Raw genomic sequence first — 6,068 nt, 5'->3', positions numbered from 1 at the left:
CCTCAGGCCCGCCATCTTGAATCTCACCCCACTGCTTTTTCTACATTACATTATCTCTGCTTTTAATAAATATGACTCTTATCCAATAATTGGTTCAAGCTCTTTGGGGGAGGGGGAGAGCTATGTTTACAAGTTTGTTTTTTTTTTTGAGTCCCCAAAATACATAAACAAAAATCTTTTCAGATGCCAGGATGCCTGTGCACATCATGTAGTATTACATTTACGTCACAAAACACTGTCTTATGAAAGTCATACACATGTTGAAGAGCTGTGTACTATGTATACACAAGTTAAGGAGACTTTTCCTACTTACATAGTCCTCTGGTAGAAAGTCTGGAAACTGGACAGTCTCCTTGATTTCCAGCCTTGGATGTAGATACAACCTTTGAACAATTTTTTAAGGATGAAATGTGTTACACAGTATCCTTTAGACATTCATGTTAGACATGTTAGAATAAAGAATCCTACGACGTTAGCAGTGTTATTCAAAGATGAAGTTTTGGATCTTTATTCAAATGTTGACAGGATGATCAAAAAATTCACACATGTTCTAAAGAGAAAGTATTTCTCTTAACAGATCCACAATGCATTTCAGCCTCATATTAAATCATCCATCGGTAGTAGCCATGATCTTCCTGTGCAGTCATGAACTTAAACAGATGATTTATGGCACCCATTTAAGTCACTAATGAGGTCATGTGGTAAATCCCCCTCCTTTCCTGCCCCCAAAAAAAACAAGTGCAAAAAATCAACTTCTATGACAAGATCAACCAGGTCAAAGTTTGAGGTCGTTTTGGTAACCACCAAAGCTTAAGGTTCTGTTTAGGGGTTTGCCCCAAGACCAACTCTGGTCCACAAAGCTTAAGTAAAAACTACAAAGAGAACAAGCCATGATTCATCTTCAAATAAGAATTTCCAAGGCAGCAGTTCGGAAAGCAACTAAGGCCAAAATGCTACGAAACACTTGTAATTGGTGACTCTTCTGAAAACAAATGCCAAATACAGGGCTGATGTGACACAGGAAAGCGTTTCAAAACCTTAGTGTTCTTAAACTAAAATAAGCTGGTCAGCAACACAGGAAAGACTTAAGGCAACAGAGATCACCACAGTGCTCTTTGAGGCAAGTCTTCCGAGGAGGAAGAACGTCAATGGTTTCAGTTCTTACGTTTGTTAGCTGTCAGATACTACTTCCTCCTCGTCATCTTCCTCTTCCTTTGTCTAGTTCAGAGGTATCTGATGACTCATGAAGCAAGACATACTCTCTGCTGCTGAATCCAAACTTAAGCACATCCTTTCTTTCAGTTCAGAGTATCTGCGGCTCAATACACTTGTTCAAGAAGGTTCCATTGCCTGAGCCAAGGTCAGTGGTGTAGGGCTTCACCCTTCATGCAATTGTGCGATCAGCAATGGGTGTATTCCACAAGCTGATATTGTTAAGACTGCATGCTGCTTTGAACAAGGATGATCTGCAGTGCTGCAGTGTTGACCCAAAAGGTTACGTGCTTTGTCGATGTACATGACTGAAATACCATAGTTTTTAAGGATGTGGAGATGCCATCATTTTGGGGGGGGATATGAGCTTCTGGGGACTCTATTTAATGACTACACCCGGGAAGGTGTTGGTGTCCAAGAAGTGCACCAGGAAGTTTGAAGCTTAGTTTTTTCTTAGCAGGCACCTATTTTTATTGCCACCAGGTGGAGGAATCACCTCCTGAGCCTCATTAGCACTGCCACTGACTTCATTCTTCTGGCAATGCCCTGGTGCCTGGCATTATAAAACCCAGCTCTTCCTCAGCCTGCAGGTTTGGGCTGCCCACTCCAAGCCTTCTCATCAGAACTTCTCCTTTGGCAGGAATGACCCCGGTGTCTGTCTCATCACCGTTCCCAGCTCTAGCCGTGTTCCTGTTCTAGTTGTTCACGGTGATTCACTTCCCTGCTCCCTCTTCACCTCCTTCATTCCGAGTTTGGTTGAGTAAGAGGAGTTCCGTTGACGTCTTCTCCCTGAAGAGCAAGGACGAATTTAGCCCCCGAACTCCTGCTTCAGGGTGCCCACTCTCCCAGAAGCCCTCACAGTGGAGAAGCTGAGCACATGATGATTCCCTCTATGGAAGGACCACAGTTGGCCCAGCTCAGGAGGCGAGAGTTTTAAGTTTCAAAAGCAATCTTCTGACTTCATAGTTAGACCTGGGCGCTCTACCGCCAAGTTACATCCCCAGCCCTTTATGTTTCATAATGAAAGCTTATCAGTTAGCACATAATGGCTGGCAGTTTTAGAGGCTTAGATGTTGGCCACTTATTACTACAATGAATTTCAAATGTAGAAACAGAAATATGCATAAGTCAATAAAGCTATTTCTACTCTTGGGGTGGAGGGAGCAAACTTTTGGGTTTATTCACCTCAAGGCTTTTTGTTGCCCTGTTAAAAATTGTACATGGAGATAACCCAAATGCATGGCAATAGCAAATTATTTAGTCGATTATTGAATGGAATGGTCATTAGTATACTATTTGAAAGCTATGGCAAATGAAAAAAAAATTTGTGACAGGGAATCAAGACTAGGGTCTTGCGCATACCCGGGGAAAGGAAAGGTGAAGAACCGGGAGATGGGCAAGCAAGAAATGAATGGTGGAGATACACGAGAGTTTGTCAGAGATGACAAATAAAAGACATCCCTCCATAGTGGCAAGAGGCCTGGTTCAACTCTTGTAAAGCAAGAGCCGTTTTCATTTGGAAAAAAGAACTTTAATATTTGGACTCAGTTTTTCATCCATACATAAAAGTGGATAGAAACATTTGAATATCAAGTTTCTTGAGAAAAAGGACAAGAATTTTGAAGCAGTTGGACCAAGTGGGAAGCAAAAGGTATAGTTTTCTGAAAATCCTGAATTCAGACGAAAGGATTTGTGCCATGGCATTATCTTATGTTTCCCAAGATAGACATCTGGTCACCAGAATATAAGCAACATAAGCTTTTGCTTTCATTTCTGGAACAGTAGCATGGTATCCCTGAAAGGTTACTTTAAATAGCAGCTCTAACCCTCAAACCCTCACACACATTCTAAGGGAGTGGTGTAGAGCTCAGGCACTTCTGCAAAGCTGTAATTTCTTATTTCTTGTCCCGTCACTAAATTACAATTTAAATTCCATCATTCAAAACTGCCCGATCTTGAGCCAGATGCATATATCACAAAAGGCATTAAGATCTGACCTTTAATATCCCCCAAAAAGAAATGTCATGAGTCCATCACAGTACTAATTCAAGAGGGAGTTATGATTCTAAGATTTGAACGTCAGAGGGGAACTCTGATTAAAAGAGAATCAGGACTTCTCCAGCAACTGAAAACTGAGTTCCAAGGGGGAAAAATGACTCTTGCATTTCAAAACAAAAGCAATAGTGAGTAGACAGCAGTGTATCAAAGGATGCTATGTGCAAAAACTGAAGTTGCACAGTGATGTCCTAAGATGAGTGGAGACTTAATAGTAAACATTTTGATAGAGGCCCTAAAACCCCAGACAGTTATCCATTGGATCCCTTACTGGGTAAGATTTACATCTAGTGGCTTCATCAGTAAAGATGCCACAGACTCTGCCAAGAGTGCTGTGGGACTTATTGTGAGCACATATTGCTCTTGGAATATTTCATTTTAACTCAGTGAGTGGCTAGCCCTTTGTTAGTGGGGAGATAAGGCTGCCTGCTTGTCAGTCTTGGTACTTTCAGAGGTTTTCATTGTGTAGCACACCTTGAAACATTCCCCCCTTCCCTCAAGCATGCCTAGGAAAGTAGAAAGGAGGTATTCTAGATCTTTGTAGAAATGATTCAAGTGATAAAGGAAAAGCCCAGCATGGTGGCACACACCTATAACCCCAGCCACTTGGGAGGCTGGGGCAGGAGGATCAAAAGATCAAGGCCAGCAAGACCCTGTCTCAGAACTGGGCATATGGCTCAGTTGTAAAGCCTACTGGATTAACAAAAAACCCTAGTACAAAGAAAAGACTAGGAAGAGATCAGGATAAGGAGTGTCCAGAAAAAGTTTCAAAAGCAATAACGCCAGAGGTACTTCAGGCTCCTGGAGTCCCATGGAAAGTTTGTTTAAAGCACATTGAGTCATCACCCCTGAAGACCTATCCTCAGCCTTAAGAATGAACTCTTCTGGAACTGAACGCATATTCCGTGAGTAACAACGTCAGGCCCCTTTATATGCAAATACCTCCATTGTCCAGCCCTTGGTCTCAGAATCATATTGTCCAAAATCCTCTGCTTCTGGGACAGCTTTCAGAAGTGAAAGTCTGTTTTCCCTATACATTGGCTCTGAGAGTATCCTGCATTTCCTGTGCCAGTGTCTGTGGACTACAGCATGTAATCTGGAAATGCAGCTCCAACCCTGTAATGGCTTTGAGGGAAGCAGATACTGAAAGCCAGTCCTCAGCAGGCTAGAAACATGTACAAAGACATCCACGCGCAAGCCATCAGCCATGACATAGGTAATGTGACCAGTATTTTTACTGCTGACAAAATACATTCCTAGAAAAACCAGTGAGGCTTTATCTGGCTCCCTGGTGTGAGACCTTCTGATAACACTCAGAATGCAAACACCCCTCACCATTGCTCTCTCCAAATCAAGGGACAATATGTATGTTGAGAGACCGGGAGGATAACATCTTACTTGAAGATTTAGAAGACAAGGAAGACGATTGGCTACATAAGGCAAGCTTTTTCAAGCAGTTCATGCACAGGACCATCTGATTTCCCCCCCCCTAAAAAAAGGGGGGCAGAATTTAGTCAAGAGACTGGGAAAGGAAAACCCTTGAAGTATGAGGGCCTTCCCTTCTATCAGTCAGCTATGCTGGAAAGAAGGTTGGTGCATGCAAGTATCCCAAACTTCACAGGCTGAAGATAGAGGAAGGCTGTGAAACTATTGAGTGCCAGAAGAAACTAACCACAGCCAACCTGGAGGAATCAGTTCAAGACAGACTCTTCTGCATCACAGTTCTTCCAGGCTGGAAGCTGAGCTCCTCTTAAGAAATTTACTTATGAATGAGGATAGAAGAGAACATCTTTCAAAATAACTCCAATGGACCAAGAAGTTATGAGAAGTGTGAAGCCTTTTGAATAAGTATTAAAACTGAATGAGTGTTATTGCTTTTATGCAATCTCATTTAACTAAACCAGGTTGGAAGGAGGGCATCTGTGAGACAATTCTGTGGAATGTCGACTGAAACCTCTACCTACATTCATACAAAAGCAGAATTGGTGGCATTCAAGTAAAAACCACAGCAGAATAGATTAACATTTGCTATGTCTTCATTTTATAGTTAAGGGTTCTGACTATATATAACTTTGATATATGTTTGAGGCTTTTAAAATAGTGTAGCTATTTCCAAACCTAGCCTATTGAGAAACACTTCTCCACAAGTGACCAATTAAATCAGGCTAAGTAAACTTCAACCTTTGCTATCTGCAGGTCACCTGGAGCTGGAGATAATTCCTGAAGTACTAATGCTGGGACCCCAGCCTCAGATATTGATTTAACTAATATAGGATACTCCTCAGGTGACTGACGAGCAACCAGGGCTGAGAATCTGATAGAACAGACACAGAAACTGGTATTTTTGAACTCTTGCACCAATACATTAAAAGAATCCTAATTGCCAATGTGACATGAGTAATGGATTGAGAAAGTTTCCTAAAGATGCAGAAATAATGATCACTTTCTATCCCTATTCTTAATCAGAAAGATAGGAACTTTATGGAAACCATTTGATGTTCTGGTCAGTTCCCTGCCAGGAAAGCACCCTAGAGGAACTGAGACACTAGTCTTCTGGAATCATTAGTAGATAAGCTCAGCATGCACATGCCCCTTTTGGATCCAAGTTTGAAAACGACCAGAAATGTTGGTCTCATTGTTGTAGTAGACTTTGACAGTTAGTACAGGAAGCACGAGATTCCTCAGAAGGCATCATTCAAGGCCTAACTTTAAAAGTTATGTTCCAAGCTCGGGTGTGCCAGTACTTGCATTGGGCAGCAGAGTCTTAAGTGGGAGGCTTAGGGTCACATCTGAAATAAAGA

The 6,068-nt window shown here is 41.9% G+C and overlaps 1 pseudogene; it reads right to left on the bottom strand.

Moving 5' to 3' along the window:
* Positions 1-1,170: 1,170 nt before the first annotated feature.
* On the bottom strand, positions 1,171-4,476 carry LOC114090464 (smad nuclear-interacting protein 1 pseudogene; annotated as a pseudogene).
* Between the last annotated feature and the right edge of the window lie 1,592 nt (positions 4,477-6,068).

Source organism: Marmota flaviventris, chromosome 1 (assembly GCF_047511675.1).
Source record: "Marmota flaviventris isolate mMarFla1 chromosome 1, mMarFla1.hap1, whole genome shotgun sequence".
NCBI classification, from domain to species: Eukaryota; Metazoa; Chordata; class Mammalia; order Rodentia; family Sciuridae; genus Marmota; species Marmota flaviventris.
Note: the sequence above shows the minus strand (reverse complement) of the source record. Positions and strands in the feature narration are given on the sequence as shown.